Genomic DNA, 23,086 nt, shown 5'->3' on the forward strand with positions numbered 1-23,086 from the left:
TATGTCGTATCTCCGCAGTGGAATACTTAGATCCTTGAGGAAAAGGACGATTTTTCTTTGCCTAGCACAATGCCAAGCCTATAATGAGAACTTAATAAATACTTGCTGATTGATTATCTGCTCCTACTTGCATGCTAATGAATGCTGCTAGAGGAAGTCCCAGCACTGCTAATTAGGTCTTCCACAAATGGATATTACTTAATCTTGACTTGGCCTTCACTTCTGCTTGCCAGTTCTCTTCCCTGATTGACCTTCTGTCGTACTTGTCTCCCACCCCTTCCCTGCTCCCTCTGGACAGCAGGTCTCAACTCACACTTCACTCAAAGTTCAGGACTGTTCATCATGAGCTTCCTCTTCTCCTCTGTGGAATGTTAAGGGAATTTGAAGATCTTCTTTGACCATTAATAGACACATAGAGCCCTGGCTACAGGGAGTTTCTAATTAAGTGCTGGGGCACCTTCAAGCTCCTGAGCACTCAGCCAATCAGATGCCAAGTCTTTGTTATATATTCTGGGAGTAGGCATTTGCTTTGGGGGTCCACTCATAAGAAGGATCTTTGGATTTCTTTGATTTCCTGGTGGAGATTCTGAGTAGCCATATGTTCGGAGCCCACACATCTCCGCCCCACACCCCGACTGCTCCGATGGCTGTGCTCCCTCAATCCAGTGATGTACATAAAGTGTACAGCAATATTGCTTTACCCAGACTGTTGGAGTTCTGTATGTCTTTGTGCTAATTTCTCTGCTTGCATTTTCTCCAAGTTCAGGGTGCTGACTTTTCCCCTGAACTAGTGAATGTAATTAAAGTAGGATTGTTAACCCCTTTTTGAGCAGTCTTTCCTTTAAAAGCAGATCAAAGAACCTGTGCTAGCAGGCCATCCTGGGTGTGCTAGGGTGCTTGCTAATATACTCTGTTATGTACTTCAAATCATCTCGGTGTTATCCTCTCCTTTGCATTAGTCAAGGAAGAAGACATGGCCCTTCTCTTCACTAATGCCAAAGCCTCTACTTCAGAGATTCCTTGAACTTGGTTTTTTTTTTTTAACAGTTTGATAACATTTTCAATATAATTAGTTCTTTTGGCAATCTCATGCTTTTTATTTTTGCATATTTACAAACTTTTCTGAAAAAGGGGTCTTTGGCCTTCACCAGACATGATCTGCCAAAGGAGTCCATGACACAGTAAAAATGAAGAAGCCCTATTCTACTAAAACCTTTGATCACCTCCTCTCCTATCTCCTCTGGGAACTTGCTCTTTCAGATATCTCTTTGCTCTCCCAAATTTCTAATCTCTCCCTGTCCACCGGCTCTTTCCATGATGCCCCATAAACATGCCAGCTGTTTTCTGTTAAACTTCTAGAAAAAGCTGTCTGCACTCATTGCTTCTACTTTCTCATTTCCCACATGTTTTTCAACCTCCTGCATCCTTGCTTCTGTCCTCACCACTTGGCTAAAGTTACTGTGTATAAGGTTACCAGTGATCTCTGTATTATTAATTCCAGTGGTCTTTTCTCAGTCCTCATCATTCTTGACTTCTCTGCCTCCTCTTTCTGACTTTCCCATCTCTGGATTTGTATGACATTGTTCTTTCATACTTCTCTTCCTCTCTGCTCTACCCATCCTTCTCAGTCTCTTTGCAGGATCTTCATCCATATCCTCCCGTAAGCACTGTCCCTGGGTGGGAGCACCACAGTGCTGGGTCCTGGACCCTCTTCTCCTTTACCTCTACTCTTTTACGGTGTTCACCTCTTGTTCCCGTGGGACCAACTGTTATCTCTTGGCAGATAGCCCTCATCTCAGTCCTGAGCTCTGGTGCCACATCTCCAACTATCCGTTAAACAACTGAAACTCTGAGTCATCCTTCATTCTTCCTTTAGCCTTTTCGTCCCCCAGGGATCAATCTGTTGGTAAGTCATACCTCTTCTGCCTCCATGACATTCTCACCTACGTTCTTTTCTCTCCTCTCATGGGAGCCTTCCTACTTGTGGTCCTCATCACCTTTCACCTGGACTATTGTAGTAACCTCTGATTTGCACTCCCTCCCTTTTTTCAGTCTGTTCTTTTTATGCCAAAGTCATATCCTTAAAGAATAGGTTTAACCATGCTACTCTTCTGCTCATGAAGCTTTAATGGCTCCCTGTTGCCTCTAAAATCAAATGCAAATTCACCAGTGTATGCCTTGAAATTGGAATAACTTTCTAATTGTTCTCCTTGCATCTGGTCTCCTCTTCTTCAGTCCACCCTCCACAGAGCTACCAAAGTAATGTTCTTAAAGCATATGTATGATCTTGTCATTCCTCTGCTCAAGGAGTTTCAATGGTGATTTTTTGGCACTGGAAAAAAATTCAGACTTTTTTTGGGGAGAAGGGGAAGGGATCAGAGACACTTAAAGCCCTTCCCAGTTTGGCTCCAGCTTTTTTTTACACTAGGGTTACATATTACTTTCCTTTATATACTAAATGTTCCATCTGTACTGGGTTCTATTTATTCTTAGGAGAGAGCACCCCATCTCCTCTCTCTATGCCTTTACCCATGCTGTGCCCCATGCCTAAAAGGCTTTCCTTTTTCATTTTGCCTCTTGGGACCCCGCTCTCTTCAAGCTTCAGCTCAGAAGATAAGATGCCTCTTCCCATTTCCCATTTGTTGATACCCTTCCCCCATGACTTTTTATACATGTTGTATTTACTTATCTGTATTGCTCAGTATGATGTAAACTCCTTAAGAGCAGATGCAGCTGCATTTTTCCTCTGTTGCTCACCGTGCCTGTCCCAGAGGTGCTCAGAAAGTGGTCGTGAAATTGAAGAGCTCAGCCAAGGAGAAGGAGTCGGCGCTGTTCTTCCTCTTCTTTTTGAATTTTTTTGTGTTTAACCTGTGGTTTGGGTGGATTTTTTCCCTAAACTTTCCAAATTTAGCAACTTAGAAAGTTGTCTTATTTATAGACTTTCTCATCTTTGGTATTTAGTGAAGTGATAGGGTTTGAGAAGAGGAGAATTCTCTTACTTTTTTTGTTTAATTTCTTCATACAATTGCCTTGCATTGTCTCTTGAGTAGTTTTTTTTTTTTTTAAGTTTTCATATGCATATGTTGGTGTGCCTCTTCATATCCCCTACAACTAGCACAGTCCTGGGCACACAGAAGGTGCTTGGTAAGTGTTTATTTATTGGTGGAATGTTAGAGATGGCAAGGCTGAAGGGATTAGGAAGGAAAAGGTAATTGCTTATTACATAGCTGCCTTGACCTCCTTCCAGATTATGAAAGTCCATTCAGGTGATGGATTCAAAATGTAGAATGAGACATTTTTTAGACCTAGACAGTACAAGAATTTGTTTGGCCCAACTATACACATTTATTACAGGGGTTTTGTTTTTCTTTTTTTCTTTTTAATGAGAGAGAAGGAGAGAAAGAAAATAAATGCTTGTTAATTGAAATTTTACATTTAAAAAATAAACACCATTTTCTTTTTAAGTGATATTTACATGAACAAAAAAAACTCAGTTTTTTATAGTCTATGATGAATTTGTTATAATCACTTTAAAAAGATGCCAGTAATGTGCAAATAGTTATATTTTACAGAACTCTTCTGATAAATACACCTCACAAAAGGCAGAATGAGGAGAAAAAAATGTCATCATAAAACATTTGGAGAAAAACATCCTGTCATTATTGTAAAGCATTTGGAGTATCCTCAGGGTGGGAGTCAAATGAATCAGAGGCATCTGTGTCCTTAATGTTGTTACCACTTTTGTAGGTGTCACAGGACTTTCCGTTTCTCCATCCGAGTGAAACCAGCGTCCTGAATCGACTCTGCCGCCTTGGCACGGACTATATTCCCTTACAGAGTTCATTGAACGATATACAGGCCATGTGCAGCAGCAGGTGGGTGGTCGGCCCTTGAGGACAGTGGTGATGTTTTTTATACGTCTTGCATTTGGGCTCAGAAGAGCGCCAAGTATCGGTAGTATTAATAGTAACATTAATAACAGTGTTACGAATAATATTAATGACAGGAACATTTATAGAGTCACTGAATTTGAGAATTAAATAGCCCAAACTCTTACTACAAGCAGTCCTTGAAGACTTCTAAAGGGAGAGAATTCATTACTTCCTGAGGTAACCCATTCCCTGCTTGGATAGGTCTAAGTCAGGGGCGGGGAACCTGCAGCCTCATGGCCACATGTGGCCTTCTAGGTCCTCAGGTACAGTCTGTTGATTGAGTCCAAGTTTTACAGAACAAAGGAGATATGTTCTGTGAAGTTTAGGTTCAGTCAAAGGGCCACTTTTGAGGACCTAGAGGACCACATGTGGCCTTGAGGACACGGGTTCCCCACCCCTGGTAGATGTTAGGAAGTTTTTTCCTGACATTGAGTATAAATTTGCCTCTCTGTGATTTCAACTCCTAGCTTCCTAGAAGCATAACAGATCCATGTGATGAATGAAAGAGAGAGTCCTGTGGAAGATGGAATTCCCCTAAGGTTATTTACAAATGTGTCGTTATTTGAATTGTTTTTCCTGTAAGTTCTGGGAGTTTTTGTTCTACAGCATAAGAGTCAGCAGCGTACGATGTGAAGAGTGCTGGGTGGGGATCTGGTTCTGTCACATACTTCCTATGTGACCTTTGAGGAAGTAACAGAACCTCTCTGGTCTCAGAAGAACATCTGTCTATGAGTGGCATTATACACATTAGAAAGAGAGAGAAGGGAGTTGGAGGCTGGTTTTAAATTTAGACTTCTGGCTGGGCTTTTGCTCAAGTTGGAGTTAAAAATATGGGTTCCGCAGATCCAATAGTTCTCAAGGAAGATGGATTTTTTTCAACAGAGGAGGAATTCTGTCCTTTTTCTTTTTTCATCACAAAGTTTTTATTCTTCCTTAAGGCAAAGGGTTAAGAAGGTTCTGGCTTAAAATAAACATGACATCAGTTTTGGAAGGTGGGAATAGGAATTATGACTCACACTGATATAAATATTTACAAAATGCTTTCCTCGCAACATCCTTTTAGGTAGGGAGTATAAATATATTTTTCCCATTTTACAGAGAAGTAAACCCAGGCTCAGAGAAGTGAGGTGACTTTGCTTCAGGCTGTTCACCTAATCGGTCTTGGAACCAGCACTAGAGTTCAGTTTTCCTTTGTCTTAGGACCAGTGCTCCACACTGCACCAAATCTGGACTCAGTCCCCAGTTCTACCTCTTGTGACCTTGGACAGATCACTTAACCTCTCTGAACCTCTTCCTCATCTCTGAAGTGAGAAAGTTGGACTGGATGAACTCCAAGGACCTTTGGTGTTGTCAGTCTGTGGTCCAACAATGTTAATGGGCAAACTATTTCCCTCACTCCTTTGTATGTTTCTTCTTACGGAGGTTAATTTGACACAGCTATTCAAACATCAGCAGTACAACTAATAATGACGTAATAACAACAAAAAGGATAGTATTTAAATAATACTTAAAGGATTTTGTAAAGCACTTGACAGATGTACCATTTGGTCCTCACAGCAGCTCTGGGAGGTAGGTGCTGTTAGTATCCTCATTTTACAAAGGAAACTGAGGCAGACAGAGGAAGTTTTACATGTCTAGGGTTCCACAGCTAGGAGGTGTTTTGAAGCCATATTTGAACTCAGGTCTTTGTGACTCCAGGTTCAGCACTTGATCTGCAAGTCCCAATCCTGGAGCTAATTTAATTAGCCTTTGTTTAATCGCAGGATCACCATCTGTCCCAGCAAGGCCAGGGTGGATTACATGGAATTTATTTGCGGGCCTTCTGCACAGGTCTGGACTCCATCCTGCAGCCATATCGTCAAGCACTGCTTGACTTGGAGCAAGAGGTGAGGTAGAGAAGAGGAGAAAGAAGCAGGCAGTAATGCCCCTGAGTCCCCCAGTTTCCTCACTAGACCACATCCTTGGAAAGAAAATGCGGTCCTCCCTCCCCACCATAGCTTGTCTTCCTTTAATTAGGGTTTCAGAATTGGGAAAATGCCTTTAATGAGCATATACCACTATAAGCTCTCCGTATTGTTCACTTAATGATCAAAGTAACTTCTTGCCTCTGTAAGAGGTTCCAGGGTATTCTGTGAACATTTTGCTTTCAGTTTTTAGTGACCTGTATCACTTTAGTGACCCTGTATCTTCTGTGGGAACCTAAAAGCACTCATTACCACAAGGTCTGTTCTCTCCCTCTCCCCAGCCAGTGTTCTTAGGTCATAGGTTAGAAACTTTTTGAGATGGTGTTTTTCTAATTATGTTTTTTATTGCAGTTCCTTGCTGACGCTCACCTTTCCATATCACATGTCAATTACTCCTTGGACCAGGTATCTTTGTAGATAATGGAATATCTTGGGTTCTTTTTGTCTGTTCTCTCAGTCTTTTAGGTATATTTGACTAATCTAGTATTTTGAAGAGCTCTCCTACTTCCAGATTCGGAATTTGAATCTAAAATTTTACATTTTGTACTTTTAATCTGCTTTATTATATGAGCATTATTTCATGAATTCTGAAGATAAATCGTCTCTTAACATTTGGTACTAAAGTTGTCCATGTTGATGTTATACTGACTATCCTGCCAGCCTCCAAAATAGGTGTTTCTAGCTAAAGATAGGCTGAGAGGAGTAGGCCCTTTTTTTGCCTCTTCTGGCTGGAGTTGATCTCTCTATCTTCATTCAGAAACGCCATCATTTCCAGAGCTTATGTTTATACTCCCTCTCTTACATTTGGAACACGTAAGAGATTACATTAGATTAATTAACTTTTGCTTTGCTTTGTAGTTCCAACTTCTTTTTCCCTCAGTGATGGTTGTTGTTGAACAGATTAAGAGTCAGAAGGTAAGCACTTCTTTTATTCTGGTTAATGATGTACGTAATTCAGTGTGCTTAGTGATTTGCACCACATAGATTTCTTCAAACTGTTGTGTTTGGGGGAACCATGAAATTAGACCTGAGAAGGAAAGGCATCATACATGTTGATCATTGATGGGAGCAAGGAGCTTTTTCCTCAAGGTCATGCTTCAGTATTAAGAGGTCACCATGCCTAAGTCATTCACCTAACTTTGTTAAATGTACTTTTTACTTAGGTTGTTGCTATTATTACTGTCATGGAAAAATTGATTCCAAGTATTCTGGGAGACTGTTGGCTTTTGGGATCTGAGCTAGTAACTCTGAGATCAGCAAGTGCTGAGTAGATTACCTAGTCAAGTTGGGTTGTGAAAAGTACCCTCTGGCTCCCTGAGTCCTTTTCTCTTGAGTTGTTATAAGAACAATCACAGGAAGCAGCCTTGAAAGTAGTATAATTTTTACAAATTCATCCACAGCATTTTAAAAAAATCTGCAGTGAGACAATTGGGTTGCATGTGACACACTCCTGTCCTCTTTCCCTCCTTCTACGCACTCCCAACCCCAGAGATATTTAATGAGACCTTTGTAAATGTCACACAGATGCAGAATACATATCAATACTAATGTATATGGGCTCCCTCCCTCTTGCCCCCTTCTCTTTCTCTCCCCCCCCAACTCTGATCTGTCTGTCTGCCTCTCTTACACATACACACTTGTACTTATGCATACACATACACACACACACACACACACACACACACACACACACAGAGTAAATAAGTGCCACTTCTTCAGCTAAAAAGCCCAACCAGATAATTTAGGCCAAAGAATTGAATGAAGGGTAGGACTCTGTCCCACATAGAGGTAACCATAGCACAGAGGCAAAAGTATCTACTTTGGCTTCTTTCTTTGATGAATTGGACCAAACAGTTGCCAGCCCTCTACTTCATTTTGTGTTGTGTAGACACATACCCAGCTGTATGCACAGTGAGTTGTTTAAGTGCATCCCCTCCATTCCTGGAAGCCTTGTGTGGGCTTCTTCATGGACCTCTCTACCCCTGCAGCTTCTTTACACTCCCCTGTCCCCCCAAAATGAGAAGAAAAGTACCACCATGAATGGAGTTACGAGCCAGATGAAAATTTTCTCTCCTTTCCCATGTTAGCCTTCTCTGTCTCATTTCAATTGGGAAAGGAGAGTGAAAAATCCAAGAAGAGCTGGTGGTTCACTCACCTTCTTTTCCATGATGGGCCTAGGGATGCTGTGGGCTGAAGTTCAGCAGAAATAGAAAAGATTTGCACATTTTACTAGACTTCACTCTGCACAATTGGAAATGTGCTACATCCATGTTATCCTTTCTGACTACAGAAGCAAAGATAAAAACTCTCTCCTTAAAGAAGCTGATGGGGGGGCCGGTAGTTTTTACTTCTGAATTAACATATTCATTCTTGGCTGATGAATCTAGAACCTGTAATCTAAACATTTAAACATTCTTATGCAGTATCTTTGTGGAGAAGTTCTACTTTCTTCTTCCAGAACAAGCTAATAGGCATATCCCCAAGTAGATCTGGCTCAGGAGGAGATTGACTGACCCATTCAGTCACTTTTAGGAAACCCAATGGAATATGTAGCTAGTAGCACCTGCAAATATGGGGATCCAGGAAGGCTTCTTGCAGAAGGGGGGACTGTAGCTGAGACTTGAAGGATCCAGGAAAACTAGGAGGCAGAGGTGAGGAGGAAAGATTTCCAGGCATGAGTGATAGCTGGGGAAAATGCCTGAAGTCCAGTGACAGAATGTCAGCAATGAGGCCACTGTCACTGGATCAGTGTGTGCGTGTGTGTTTGTGTGTGTATTGGGGGAGTGAGATGAGGGAGTCACTGTTGATGTGTAAGAGGTAGGAAAGGACAAAGTTATGGAAGTGCCACTGGAATTGATTCAGTAGGTCCCTCCTGGACCAATCATAACTGAATGTACAATTTAAACTGTGCAGCAGGCACTGTATAATTTTTAGAAGTTTATCTTTTCCACAGATTCATGGGTGTCAGATCTTGGAAACAGTATACAAATACAGCTGTGGGGGACTGCCTCCTGTACGCAGTGCGCTAGAAAAGTAAGTCACAAAAACTTAAATAAGATTGACACAGTTCATCAAGACCATTTTATTTGCATATGATCTAAAACTTCTCCAAAATAGTTAGTAATAGATGGGACTGAAAAGCTAACACTGAGCAGATAGGTCTATATGATCAAAGTAGGAGAGGCCAGGATGCCAGCCAATAAAGAATCCAGGATGGTACTACATAAAAGAGAATGAATTAGTGTGGATGACTTTAAGGTCCCTCTGATTGTCAGATCCCATCATCCTTAGGGTGTTACCATTATATATGCTGGGTTTTGCTTGGCTATATTTGAGTATATCTTTTAAAGTAATTGCTATTTTCAGTCAGTAAGTCAACAGGCATTTTATTAAATGTTTACTATTTGCCAGGCTCTTTGCTAAGCCTGAAAATACAAAGAAAGGTAAAAATACTGTCCCTCCTCTCAAGTATCTTATTTTCCTAATGGGAGAAACAACTTTTAAACTATTTACATATAAGATATTGTTTATATGGAGTAGTTGAAAAGTAATTTCAGATCAGCCACTGGTATTGGGGAGGGACCAGGAAAGGCCTCCAGTAGATGGTGGGATTTGAGCTGAGTCCTGAAGTAAGCCAAGGGAGCCAACATGTGGAGAGTAGAAGGAAAAACCTCCCAGGCAGTGGGACAGCCTGTAACAAAGCATGGAGTTAGGAGAAGGCAGGAGCTGCTGGATTGTAAAGTATATGGAGAGAAGTAGAGGATAAGAAGACCGGAAAGGTAAGAAGGGGGCTAAGCAGAGAATTTTCTGTTTGATGCTGGCGGTGGTAGGGAACCAGCTCATATTGCCCATTTTATCTTACCTTCTTTAAAACTTGAAGTTAAGCTTCTGTCCTGGGTGGAAAGACTGGACTCTGATCTCCAAGTTTCCTTCTAATTCTAATATTTGGTTACTGCACAAGAACATCTTGGAAATACTTGAGCTAGTTCTGGAGAGGGTGCTTGATCTTCTCTTTTCATGTATTTTTGTAATGCTCCATTTCTAATTGAGTCATCCTCCCTTACCACATCCATTCCCTTCCTTTTTGGTGAAACAAGAGAAAAGGAGCAAACTGCTTTTGCTGGCAGAGAAACAGACTTCTCTGAGCTCATCTCATTGTGTTTTAGCAGGAATTTTCAGCTCTGAAACTCTTACGCAGGGTGAGAATAAACAATATGGAAAAGAAACTGTCAAAATAGCTGAAGGACATTTTAAACTTAATATGGGAACTTTAATTATAAGAAATTTAATGACTAATTCCAAAAAGATAGGAATAAAAATGGAATGATTATTTTTAGTGTAATGGACAGTTTCCCTTCTGACTCACCAAATTCTTACTCAGATCTTGGCCAGTACCCTCTAGTGACGTCCCAGAATGGCCTGGGTGTTTGTGCCCAGCAAGGGCTTTTATGGCATTGGTTTTTCTCTCCCTTTCTCCACTCAGGATCTTGGCAGTGTGCCATGGGGTCATGTACAAGCAGCTTTCTGCCTGGATGCTACATGGCCTCCTCTTGGACCAACACGAAGAGTTCTTTATTAAACAGGGCCCATCTTCTGGCCTTGTCTCTACTCAACTGGAGGAGGAGGAGGAAGACCTGGGCATTGGAGGCCTGACAGGGAAGCAGTTACGAGAACTTCAGGACCTGGTGAGGATTTGAAGGGAAAGGCAGTACATTCCACCAGATAGTGACCCCTTCGCCCTCTCACATGAGCTTGCACTGAGCCTGCCACCTCGGTGCCATCTGCGCCACTTCCTTCAGCCTGTCCCTCCTGATATTTGCCTTTGTCTGAATGAGGTTTGCAGGATGCATGGGAAAGAGCGCTGAAGAGTACAACCCCCACCTCCTTTGCTTGTTTGTCTAGGTCCAGACTTAACCTCCCTGGGGCCTATTTTCCTCGTCTCTAAAATGAGATTGGACTTGATCCAGTTCCAGACCCGTGAGTCTATGATAATCCATTAGGCTGGGCAGTTGTGAGGCCTTCTTCATACCATACTAATACCATACTTAGGAAGTGGACAGCTCCTTAAGTTGTGTCTCTCTGGCAGCTTTTTGATGCAGCTCAAGGTCTTAATTAGGATTCACAAAAACCTATATAGATGCCAGTGTATTACATAAGAATCATAAATTCTTGGAACTGAGCATAATAGGATTTTTTTTTAGGACTTCACAGGTCTAGTCCAACCTACTCATTTTACAGAGGAAGGAACTAAGGCTCAGAGCAGTTGAATGATTTAGCTAGAGTCCTGTAACTAGTTAATGGCAATGCTAGAACTAGAACGTTCATGTGTTGTGCCTCTCCTGCCTGCTAGCCACCAGGCTAGACTACCTCCTTGCAAGCACAGTACATGCCTGGCAGGTGGGAGTTGTACATCCCTGGGTTTAAAGTCCCTATTGCCCAATATATTAACTATGGAATATAAAGGATGGAGATAGATAGAGTTACTGCATACTTTCTTGTTTCCTTTGTCACTCTGTATCTCCTCACCCAGCGCCTGATTGAGGAAGAGAACATGCTGGCCCCATCCCTGAAGCAGTTTTCCCTTCGGGTGGAAATACTTCCTTCCTATATTCCAGTGAGAGTCGCTGAAAAAATCCTGTTTGTAGGAGAGTCTGTACAGATGTTTGAGAATCAGAATGTGAATCTGACCAGAAAAGGTAGGAAGTCCTGTCCTAACATCTCATCCCCAAGAGCTGGTCAAGAGCAGCTTTTATTGCCCATTGCCTCATGAGCCAAGGCAGTGGTCAGTGTAGTACATCATATTTTGAAATAAATCTTGTAAGAGGGCACCATGATGCTTCTTGTCAGAAATCTTCAAAGCAAGGGAAGTGGCACCCAGTGGTTAAGAGCAAAAATTATTGCCCTGTATTTACTAGACCCTGGTTAGTTAGATTGTCTATAGTAACAAATGAAAGAATCAGAGCGTTGTTGATAGCATAGCTCCGAGGGTCTCTCCTCCTACTGTCCATGATACACAGGATCTATTTTAAAGAATCAAGAAGACACCTTTGCTGCCGAACTGCATCGCCTCAAGCAGCAGCCTCTTTTCAGCCTTGTGGATTTTGAGCTGGTGGTGGACCGGATACGCAGCACTGTTGCTGAGGTTTGCCTTTTAAGTGTCTGATCCAGCATATGTTTTCTGAGGGGGTGGATTGACCTGGAAAGATAGAGAGTGGAGCACAGCAGCTGCTTCTTCTAGCTGGCACTAGAGACCAGGGTGAAGAAATGATTCCTCAGGCCAGACGCTTTCTCCGTCTTTGGGTTTTAGGAATGCTGCCATAGTAAGTGTCCTTCCCTCTTACTGAGCTCAGTCTCTTATGGGACATGGAATGCCTTGCTAGCTGCCTGACGGTGACAGAGACACAATCCACTCAGCATCTCGCGTCACAACGTTTTCTTTAGTTGAAGGCATAGATGAGATCTTTGTTTCACTTTGTGTGTGTATTTCTGCTCCACGGGAGCTTGGGACCAGATTGGGTTTTCCACTAAAGAACAAAAGGACGAAGGGCTAAGCTCTCTTGCTGCTGCCGTCTGTACAGGGTCTAGTAGCAGGTTTTCAGAAGGGTTTTTTGTAGACAGTTTATTGTCATGATCATATGAGTAGTATTCTTTCCTGAGTCATTCAGTGGAATATAGAGCAGCTTTTTAAATAAAGAATCCTCCTTTGTAATGGTGTTCTCAAAATGGGATTTCACTGATGTTCTTGTTTCCTCAGCATCTATGGAAACTTATGGTGGAGGAGTCAGATTTATTAGGCCAACTAAAGGTAATAGTTTCATTTATTTTTCTTTATTGTTAAAATGTAACTAACAGGAAATGACCTTTGCCTTCCCTAACTCTATTGATTTGGGGAAAAAAACCTATCCCTGGATTCTTAGGATGACCTTGTATACTCTTCCCCAAAATGAGCAGGCCATTGCTGGGTGTCATCTGAAGGAATAATTCCTTCCAGGATTTGCTTCTGTAAATACAAACATAATTGTAGAGATATACCATACTGTAGGACAAAGAGATAGACATAAGTTTTCTTGTAATTTTATCATTTGTGTTGCCACCAAGTAAAGATATCAAATATACTGTAATCTTCCTGGCTTAACAGCACCACTAAAATTTCTCTTCTTGATATGCCTGTTTAGAGGGGCAGAATCTCACATCCATCTGTTGGGGACAGGAAGGAAATGACACTGTGTTCATTGGTATGGGGAATTCCCAAGGAAAAACATTCTATCAGTGTATATCAGTACCTTCTCTGCAACTCCTTGTTTTAGAGAATTTATGTGGAGGTTGAGTGATTTGCCCAGGGTCATACAACCAAGATCTATCCCAAAAGGGACTTGGACCCAGGTCTTCTTGACTCTGAGGTTGGCTCTTTATCCACTGTACCACGCTGCCTCCAAATCCATGTGTTAGTTGGGTCCTAATTAAGGAGACAGCTCTGCACTGTTTCTAGTTTAAAAGCCTTTCTACAGTCTGGGAACCTACTTTGCCAGTGTTACTTCATACTATTCCCTTTCATGAGCTCTGTGTTCTGACCATTATGATAACTAACTGTTCCCAAATGCTTCGTCTCCAGCCTCTTTCTTCTCACATGAGCCATCCCCCCCATGTCTGGAATGCATTCCTTTGTCATCTCTGCTTTGCAAAAGTCCTCGTCTTCTTCCTTCAAGGCTTAACTTGGGTTCCACTTCCTCAGGGAAGCCTTCGCTTATCTCCCCAGTTTTTAGTGCTTTCTGCTCTAATTTATCTTTAGTTTTACTTATTTAGGTAAATATTCCTTCTCCCAAGTAGACTATAAGCCACTCAACAGTAGGGGTAATTTAATTTTCTTCTGTGTGTTCCTCTCTCCTTGGACAGTGCCTTATACATAATAGGAGCTTTGTGAATGCTTTAATTGGATTGAATTCAGTTCCTTGGATAGCGAAGAATTCCTAAGACTTGTGTGATTGTTGACTTGTATACTGACATTCTTTTTCAAAGATCATTAAAGACTTTTACCTGCTGGGACGAGGAGAACTGTTCCAGGCCTTCATTGACACAGCCCAGCATATGTTAAAGACACCGCCCACTGCAGTAACTGAGCATGGTAAGTACTCAACAGAAGAGTGAATGACTAAGTTACTTTCCTTGAGAGAAGAGCCCAACTCTCAGCTTCTTCATTGAGGGCTTGAGGGGCAGCCTCCTTACCTTCTGTTGCTACCTAGGGAAGCCATTTCAGTGGGCCTGGATAGCTTCCATCACACTGCAGTCATCTCCTGGGACAAGCAGCCACATAACCAATGATATCTGTATGAAATGGTGTGGTCTGGACCCCAAAGTCAAATAGTGTTTGTTCCTGACGGTCAGGCAGGGTTGGATGGGAGAACATTTCTTCCAGGCTTCATCATATAGCCAGGTGCTATTATTTGCTCCTTGTTCTTTCTCTCTGCCAGATGTTAATGTGGCCTTCCAGCAGTCTGCCCACAAGGTGCTGTTAGATGATGACAACCTCCTCCCTCTGCTTCACCTGACAATTGAGTACCATGGAAAGGAACATAAGGGTATTAATTCCCTTTCTCTCTCCTTCGCATATCATTGTTCCTCCCTTTTTTCCTGATGCTGCTTCCTTCTCTGAAGACGCTTATATGGTTTTCATCTTAGAGTTATCTACCTTTAGCACTCAGGGGGTCCTAAGAAATCTTCTAGTTCAGCCTCTTCATTTTAAAGATTAAGAAACAGGGATACAGGGTGGTTACACGACTTCCCGAGACTCATGAGTGGCACAGCCAGGATTGGAATCCAGACCACTTCATTAGCAGCCAAGGGTTTTTTCATTATGCCATGCGTCAGTTCTTGTCTTATTCCAGCTGCCTCTGTCTCTAAAGACAACAAAATAATCTCTAAGATCTACCAAAAAACCTGCCTACACATTGTTTCCTTGCCCTCTGCCCACTATGTTTTCCTCCTTGTGTCTTAGACATCCCCCTGGTTTTTTCTCTCATGTTATTCATGTGCATTCTTCTTTCAACAAAACAAGTTGTCTGTCTTAATTAGACTGAAGTTTCTTCATTTTCTTTTTCTTTTTTTTTTTTTTGCCTTAGATGTTACTCAAGCACGAGAAGCACCTTCTCGGGACACCTCTCCCCGAGAAGACCCTGCGTCAGGCTGGGCAGCCCTCGGTCTTTCCTACAAAGTGCAGTGGCCTCTGCACATTCTCTTCACTCCTGCTGTCCTGGAGAAGTAGGTTTACAAGACCTCTGTGAGCTTTTTGCTAGCAAACACTAACTATGGCAGGGAAGATAGAGGCCCTCTGACCAGTTGTTAGTAATCTGCAGGCCCAGGAGATACAACTTCAAGAATCCATCCATCTCCACCCCAGTCTATTTAACCTGCAGATGCTGACCTAAAACTGTTTAGAGAACTTCTGGTAAAAGAGCCCTTGGGGAAGTAGTATGGTTTAGTAGAAATAGCATTCACCTTGGAATCACTAAACCTGAGTGTGAATCCTGGCTGTGCCATTGGCTGCCTCTCTGTTGATGGGCAAGTCATGTAAAGCCCCCAGGCCTTAGTGTCCTCATCTGTTGAATGAGGGGGTTGGATTCAATAACCTCCAAACTCCTAGGTCTTCCTCATATGCCATGTTGCTTCTGTTTTTGAAATTAATTTGAGGTGGCAGTGATCGGCATAATAAGCTTGATGCTGGATGTGTCCTTGAGCCCTTTGAAGAAGGCAGGTTTCAACAGGGATTATTTTAGAATTGAAGGAAATTAGGTTTCTTATTTTTCTGTGTAAACTCATGCCAAGATGAGAGGTCACATAGTTCCAGTTCCCCTAGGAATCAACTCTTCTTCCAAGTGCTTGTCTTCAGTATGTGTCCTCTGACATTTCTCCCATGTCAGCAGCTGTCACGACCTAGGGAGGAATAAAAAGTTTAGAATCACAGACTCTAGAATTGGAAGGGACCATACAAGTTATGTAGTACAGCCTCACTCCCAGGGCAGGAGTTCTTTCTCTGAAAGAGTAATTCAACCACCATTTGGATATTTGTGGAGATAGGAAACTCATTCCTTTTCAAAGAACGTTGTATCACTCTCAGACAGCTAACCATTACATAACATTAAGAGTTCATCATGCACATGGCACAATCCTGAGCCCTAAGAGATTGTGGAAAAAACATGCCTGCCTTTGAGGGGTTTACATTCCCCAAAGGCTGGTCACCTGTTGTTTCTCATGACCTCTGTATAGTTCAGTGAACTTTGTAAGGCAGGTGTTGTTTGGCATGACTTGCAAAGTAAAGGTAGAAGGAGCAGAGGCTGTTTGGAATGCTGGGCCTCCCATGAGTGAAATGGAAAGTCCTGGGACAGAAACATGCATTGGGCTGAGCCTCAGGAGAAAGGAACAAGGACTTTGCCTCCAGTAGAGAGGGCCCTTCTCTGGCTAGCTTCAAATCCTTTCTTTTTGAAAATGGGAAAGAAAAAGGGAGGAAGAGGAGGAATCTGGGACTTGACTGAGGGGAAAGGGGAGGTAGCTGGGAATGGAAGAGTCTAGCTTCACGGTGGTTGTTTTGGACCCAGGTACAATGTTGTCTTCAAGTACTTGCTCAGCGTACGACGAGTGCAGGCAGAACTGCAGCACTGCTGGGCTCTCCAAATGCAGCGCAAGCATCTCAAGTCTAACCAGAGCGATGCCATTAAATGGCGCCTACGGAACCACATGGCCTTCTTGGTGGATAATCTTCAGTATTATCTCCAGGTCTGTGCTGAAAGTTGAATGGTACATGGGAGATGAAGAAAGGGCAGGAGAAAGGTCTTGCAGGGATGTTTTATTCTTGCCCTGGGGGAACGCTCATGAGAGAAACAAATTGGCCGTGGTTTTTAGGATTGCTATGTGGAATGGTATTGATGAGGCATAAGAAGCCCCAGAAGCACTAACAATCTCATATGAGCAGCACCACTAAGGCACTTATTAAGTTCTTGTGGATAGGATGACATTGGCATCACCCTAAAATCCTGCTCTGTTTTGTTGTGACAGGAAGCTGACCCTGAGATTTTTTGCAAGTTGTCAGTAAAGTGCAAGTCCTGACCATATGACCAGCCTCACTAAGTTAGGAAAGGCTTCACATTAGATGGTTGATTGTCAGCTGATGAATTGGTTTGGTCACAGCAATTCACAAAGACTGTCTGCTAAAGTATAGAGTGGTGGCAATATAATTCACTGAAGGAAGCATCCTCGGGATGAAATCTCAGGTCTTTGGCATCACTGAAGTTTTGGCTTTTTGAAGTGTTCCATAAGTCTTTAAATTTTAATAAAATGTAACTGAGTCAGTCAGTATGAACATAAAACATCTGCTTTAATGACAGGAGGCTGGGTTGAACCAGGTTTTCAGCTTTCCCTACCAATGTCATGCCACATAACAAGGGCTTTCTTGGTCAATTCAAGAGCACAGGGGAGTTTTCTGTGTTTTATTTTTCAGATGCCTCACTATCCTTTCTCTCCTAGAGTGATTGTGTCCCATAAAATACTTTAATTACTTCTAATTCTCCTTCAGGTAGATGTGCTGGAGTCTCAATTCTCCCAGCTCCTCCATCAGATTAACTCCACAAGGGATTTTGAGAGCATCCAGTTGGCTCATGACCACTTCCTGAGCAACTTGCTGGCTCAGTCATTCATCTTGCTGAAACCTGTAAGTGGGGCTCGTTTGGCTTTCTGAAGTTTTTATAGCACTAAATCTTCCCCTTCTTCAGATGCTGATTGAGTTGACAAGACAACAGGCTTCCATTAATCAGATCTTTATTCCCCATTTTTGTTGGTATTTCGCAATATTTATAAATAGGAGACAGCACAGATGATATGTATTCAGGTTTCTGAGATAGATAAGGAACAGAAGAATAGTCTAAGGCAAAGGAAACAGAAACTGCTTTACATTAGCGTGTATGTGTGGTAATGATGAAAAGTAAGAGTGAGTGAAATGCTTGTTCTGCTAAAGATGTCTGTGAACTATTAGGATGGGGGTGGGGAACCTCTGGCCTCCAGGCCACATGTGACCCTCTAGGTCCTCAAGTGTGGCCCTGACTGAGTCCAAGTTTTACAGAGCAAACCCTTTTATTAAGGGGATTTGTTCTGTGTGGTTTGGATTCACTCAAGGACCTAGAGGGCCATATGTGGTCTGGAGGCTGCAGGTTCCCCACCCCTGCATTAGGATCAGCTGCCTGCCTTGGATGGTTTGAGTTCAGTTCTACTTTGGAGAGGGGATGATGGAACTAGAACTTCATCAACAAGTAGTCCTTTAGCACCTGCTCCATTAAGGCTGTATATCAGACAGTCAGGATCCAAACCTCTCAAGGAGATTACAGTGTAATTGGGAAGACAGATTATGCATACAATTGTATTGTTACTATAGCACCAAATAAATGGCACAGCCAGTAAATGCTAGAGTGCTTGGTAAAAATTAGGGCAGTCAGGGTTTCATGGAAGAAGTGGGTCTTAAGTTAGGCCTTGAAGAAAGACTTAGAGAAATGGAAAAATAAAAAGAGGAAAAAAGAAGTGTATTTTGCACATGCCATACAGGGGATATATAGAATGAATAAAGACATTCATGGATTTTCTGTGGCATGTTCAGAAGATAATGACTAGAAATTGGGAATCCCAAAGGGTAAAGTAGTTTTGAGTAACTAAAGATAATGAGTTGTTCAAACATACTGAATTTGAGGTACCATAGGACATTCCAATTGAAATGAATATATCCAGCAATCAGAGACATAAGCCTGGAGCCCAAGTAGAAAGGTTAGAATTGTAGGCGTGTTCTTGGGAATAGAAGACCCTGAATCCTCTAAGCTGTCATTCCCCATAACATGCCCATTTTCCTTCTTTTACTATTTTTTTTTTTTAATATAGGTGTTCCACTGCCTGAATGAAATCCTAGATCTCTGTCACAGTTTCTGCTCACTGGTCAGCCAGAATCTGGGCCCTCTAGATGAGCGTGGGGCTGCCCAGCTGAGTATTCTAGTGAAGGTAAGTCTGCCAGAATGGAGCTGGACAGGGACAGTCCTGACAGCTAGAGAGTAAGCTGCCATCCTCTTCTGTGGAATTTATTTAAATGAAATTTTGCTTTTTTTCAATTAACCTAAATCTACTTTCTCTCCGTCCCACCTTCACTCATCAATGAAAAAGAAAGTAAAACAAAACTCTTGTAATAAATATGTATAGTCAAACAAAACAAATTTCCTCATTGGATAAGTTTAAAAAAACATTAAAACAAAGAAAAGGAAACTATAAACTGATATGTCTAATGAAAACAATACAAAATGTTTCAATGAAATATTTACAGGTAGACTTCAGCAACATAGCACAGACATGTCAGTATGACCACGTTGGATTTATAGCAAGAAGGCATTGTTTGTTAGATATTAGTAAAACTATAAACCTACCTGACCATGTTAATCATAATGGCCAAAATCATGATTTTATGAGATGTAGAAAAGCGTTTGACAAGATACAACACCCATTCCTGTTTGAAAAAGACTAGGAACTAGCACAGGAATAAACGTATTTTCCTTAATTTGATAAGTAGTATTTATCTATAACCAAAGCCAGCATTATATGTAATGATAAACTTATAAGTCTTTGAATCAGATTAAGGGTAAAGTAAGGATGTCCATTATCACGACCACAATTTGATAGAATGTTAGAAATGCTAGCTAGAGCAGTAAGACATGAAAGAGAAACTGAGGCAATAAGCATGGACAGAAGAAACACAGTTACACTTTTTGCATATGATGTAATGGTTTACATAGAAAGCTCGAGAGAGTTAACTGAAGAATTAATTCAAACAACTTCAGCAAATTTACAAGATATAAAATAAACCCACAGAAATCATTAGCATTTCTGCATATTACCAACATAACTCAGGAGGAAGAGGTAAAAAGAGAAATTCTTTTTAAATAACTACAGAATGTGTAAAATACTTGAGAATCTACCTGCTAAGGTCATCACAAGAACTGTATGAATACAACTACAGAACACTCGTAACATTAAGACAAATCTGAATAATTGGAGAATATTCATTGCTCATGAGTAGGCTGAGCCAACATAATAAAAATGACTGCTGCCTAAATTAATTTACTTCTTTGGTGCCATTCAAATCAAACTATCCAAGGATTACTTTATAGAGCTAAGAAAAATAATAAAATTTATCTGAAAGAATAAAAGACTAAAAACCTCAAGGGAAATAGTGATAAAAAGAGGGAAGGAAGCAGGCCTGCAGTACCAGATGTTAAACTATACTACAAAACAGTCATCAAAATTATTTGGTACTTGTTATGAAATAGGCTGATCAGGAAAACATATTAGGTATATAATATATAGAAGCAAATGAGCCCAGTAGCTTAGTATTTGATAAACCCAAAGATCCCAGGTGTTAGGGTAAGAACTTGCTATTTGACAAAAACTTGGGAAAACTGGAAAGCAGTCTAGCAGAAACTAGTGTATAGTTTAAACATCTCATACCGTATACCAAGGTACTAGCCAAATGGGTATGTGTCTTAGACATAAGGGGTAACATCATAAATAGATTTTAAAAGCAAGGAAGAAATGACCTGTAAGATATTTGGAGAGGGGAAGAATTCATGCCCAAACAAAGAACAGAGAGGATCATAGGACAGTTTTGATTGTGCACAAAACCAGTGCAGCTAAAGTTGAAAGAGAAGCAAAAATGGAAAAATATTTACAGCAATTTTCTCTGATAATGGACATAGTTCTAAAAATTAAAGGGAAATATTTCAGATTCACAAGAATAAGTCTCCCAGTTGTCAAGTGGTCAAAGGCTATAAACAGGCAGTTTTCAGAGGAAGAAATCCAAGCTCTCAGAAGTCAAATGAAAAAAATGCCTATATCACTAATAATTAGAGAAATACAGATTAAAACAGCTCTGAGGTTCCACTTCATGTTCCTCAGTTTGGCAAAAGTGACAAAAAAGGAATATGGCAAATGCTGGAAAATATATAGGAAAATAGGCACATTAATGCATCATGTCAGTAGAGCTGTATACTTGGTCTAGCCATTCTGGAAAGCAATTGGGAGCTGTGCCCCAAAAGTTAGTAGTTTTCCCTAACCTTTCCCTTCCCTCCCTCCTGAATATATCATACTTCCCCCCTCTTTCCATTCTTTTAAGATCACCAAGACATCAGCAAAACCACTCCCAGGCTTTGCCTAATTAGATTTCATATGACTCCTGGTGATGATAGGATTCAGGTGACATATCATCTCCCCATGTTTGCATGTAAGCAATTACACTTGTCTAGGCCTTTTTCATTGTTCATTTTTGTTTACCTTTTTATTTTTCTCTTAACTCCTGTGTTTGAACTTCAGAGTTTCTACCAAGCATTCATTAGGAATGCTTGAAAGTCCTCTGTTTCATTAAAAGTCAATTTTTAGTCCTGAGTATGATACTCAGTTTTACTGATGTTATTTTTGGCTCTAACCTTAAGTCTTTGGCTTTCTGAAATACTGTATTCCAAGTTCTCCATTCCTTATACTGATGGCTGCTAAATCACGTATGCTTCCAACTGTGGCTCTTTGATATTTAGATTCTTTCTTTTTGGCAACTTGGAGCATTTTTTCTTTGACCCAGAAGCTATGATGTTCCTGGGAATTTTAGTTTGGGAGTTTCTTTCTGGACGTGATTGGTCGATTCTTTCCGTTTCTGCTTTGCTCTCTAAGTTCCAAGAGATATAAGCAGTTTTCTTTTACGAGTTCTTGAAGTAAGATGTCTAGGCTCTTATTTTTGTCCATGGGCTTCAGATAGTTCAATGATTCTTAAATTTTTTTTCTCCTGATGAGGTTCCCAGTTCAGTTGTTTCTGCTGTGAGATTCCTTGCATTTTCTTCTATTTTTTCCAGCCTTTTTGACTTTTAATATTTTTTGATGCCTCATAGAATCATTGGCTTCTTTTTGGTCCATTCTAATTTCAGGAAGTTTGTTGCTTGAGCAAGGATCTGCACCTTTTGTGCCAAGCTGTTCATTCCTTTTTCAGTTTGTTCATCCATAGTTCTTGTTTCCTTTCCATTTTTTTCCTCACATGCTCTCACTTAATTTACAAAAATGCTTTTCATCTCTTTTTTTAAAAACTCTTGCTTTGTCTCTTCCAACAATTACAAGAGAGTTTGTGCCCAAGGTGTATTTTTCTTGTAGGCTTTGCTTTTAGATATTTTGGAGTAATCTTTTCATGGAGGCTTGTCTGGAGCTTCCCTGCCACCATAATAGTTACTTCCTAACTTCAAACTTGATGTTAGGCATGGGCTCTCCACACTTCTGGAGGGAAGGTCTAGGCAGATCCTGTGGCTGCTTTCTTGGAGTATTGAACATTGTAATTTGGGGTGTCCCCAAAGTGGTCTGATCCTGAGCAAAGTCTGATCACTGCCTCTTGATCTGAGCTCTACAAGATCCTGCCCTGGGTTTGGATCTGAGCAGCAGTAGGCTGCTGGACTTTACCCTACCAGCTACCTGGAAAGCTGCCAGTTCAGAGTGATGGAGTTGTCAGCTCCCCTTTGGTCTAGAATTCCCACGAGGGTTATTCTTCTACAGGTGATCACACTGGGCTAGAAGCTGGCACCCCATTCTGGGACCCACATCATTACTACTTCTGTACTCTCTGGTTTAGGATTACCACCCCCTGGGACAGGTTTCCTTCTCAGTCTGCCAAGAATCTGTGACCCAGAATTGGGTAGTGGCTACCAAAAGTGCCAGTTAACACCTGTTCCTGCTTTCTGTATGCAGTGCCCTAATATGGGTCTGGGGTTTCCTCTTGCCTTAGTACACAGTGTCTCCCTAAGAGCTGCAGTATTTCATGCCTGGGGTGCTCTGTACCAGACTTCATCCCCAGTATTCGCAGACCTCTCCATCTTTCTCCCTAGAATGACTTGGAGTGGACAAATGACTCAGTGTTACTTTTCCTAGATTTACCCATCAAGATTCAGTCTGGTGAGTTTTCTAAATTTGTTTGGAGTAATTTGGTTTTTTAGGGGATGGAGCTTGTTATACTGCTTCATGCTACTCTGCCCTCTTGGCTTCCTCCCAGAAACATCTTAAAATTCTACATGTCTAAAACTGAATTCATTAACTTTCCCCAAAAAAGCTATCCTCTTCTGAACTTTCCTGTTACTGCTGAGGATAACACCA

General features: G+C 41.3%; 1 pseudogene across 1 annotated transcript in view; it reads left to right on the forward strand.

The window, feature by feature from the left end:
- The window catches only part of LOC140513785 (gamma-tubulin complex component 4-like), a 28,591-nt pseudogene that overhangs the window by 1,732 nt on the left and 3,773 nt on the right, over positions 1-23,086 (forward strand). The window contains exons 2-16 of the transcript XR_011970350.1: positions 3,748-3,875; positions 5,696-5,818; positions 6,248-6,301; positions 6,755-6,811; positions 8,850-8,929; positions 10,380-10,581; positions 11,427-11,592; positions 11,914-12,038; positions 12,651-12,701; positions 13,913-14,018; positions 14,365-14,472; positions 15,013-15,151; positions 16,486-16,663; positions 17,460-17,594; positions 18,806-18,922. The product of XR_011970350.1 is annotated as a gamma-tubulin complex component 4-like (transcript). The remainder of the gene's footprint in view (positions 1-3,747; positions 3,876-5,695; positions 5,819-6,247; positions 6,302-6,754; positions 6,812-8,849; positions 8,930-10,379; positions 10,582-11,426; positions 11,593-11,913; positions 12,039-12,650; positions 12,702-13,912; positions 14,019-14,364; positions 14,473-15,012; positions 15,152-16,485; positions 16,664-17,459; positions 17,595-18,805; positions 18,923-23,086) is intronic.

Source organism: Notamacropus eugenii, chromosome 7, assembly GCF_028372415.1.
Source record: "Notamacropus eugenii isolate mMacEug1 chromosome 7, mMacEug1.pri_v2, whole genome shotgun sequence".
NCBI lineage: Eukaryota > Metazoa > Chordata > Mammalia > Diprotodontia > Macropodidae > Notamacropus > Notamacropus eugenii.